This window comes from Alligator sinensis, unplaced genomic scaffold, assembly GCF_000455745.1.
Source record: "Alligator sinensis unplaced genomic scaffold, ASM45574v1 scaffold446_1, whole genome shotgun sequence".
NCBI classification, from domain to species: domain Eukaryota; kingdom Metazoa; phylum Chordata; order Crocodylia; family Alligatoridae; genus Alligator; species Alligator sinensis.
In genome coordinates this window covers 385,403-386,088 of record NW_005843090.1, presented here as the reverse complement: position 1 = coordinate 386,088, position 686 = coordinate 385,403, and the positions used below count along the sequence as shown (strand labels likewise).

At 59.8% G+C, this 686-nt stretch overlaps 1 non-coding gene across 1 annotated transcript; it reads left to right on the top strand.

The window, feature by feature from the left end:
* The first annotated feature begins 45 nt into the window (after positions 1-45).
* TRNAR-ACG lies at positions 46-118 on the top strand. The gene has a single exon. It is a non-coding gene; the product is annotated as a tRNA-Arg (tRNA).
* Positions 119-686: the final 568 nt, after the last annotated feature.

Here is a 686-nt window from a genome sequence, read left to right as displayed (position 1 = left end):
GTGCGCTCGCCCTTCACAAGCAGCTGGGGGAAGCCAGGTGTGCCCGGGCCAGTGGCGCAATGGATAACGCGTCTGACTACGGATCAGAAGATTGTAGGTTCGACTCCTACCTGGCTCGTATTAGCAGCAATGTCTGATACAAGGGCTCTCTTCTGCCTGCCTCTTCAGCTTGCTTTTCACCCAGGCGCACACAGCCCTCATGCCAGGGGAAGGGAAAAGTGCCCTTTGGCCCTTTCCCCATTTGGAGCTGCAGCCCCTGAGCGGGCATGCCAGCACAAAAGGCAATGCAAAGTGCTGGAGAATGTGGGCATCAATCCCACTATCTCTTGCATGCAAAGCAAACACTCGACCACCTGACATAATTCCCTGGTGCACAAAGCCGTGGCTATGTTTGCTATGACCCTGCACAAACAGAAAATTGGTGGCTCCCTCCCTGCAGGCAAGGGCAAATTTCGACTGTGTGCCAGGGGCTGTAGCTGGGCCCCTGAGCCTCTGTGGTGTGTCCAGGGTGGGCCTGCAGCACTGTGGAATTTCCCCCTGTGTGCCAGGGGCTGTAGCTGGGCCCCTGAGCCTCCGTGGTGTGTCCAGGGTGGGCCCGCAGCACCGTGGGATGGGCTAGGTTGGGGCAGGGGCTGGGTTTGGGGCTGGCTTTTGGTGGGGGGCATGAGCTCCACCCCCGCTGCCCC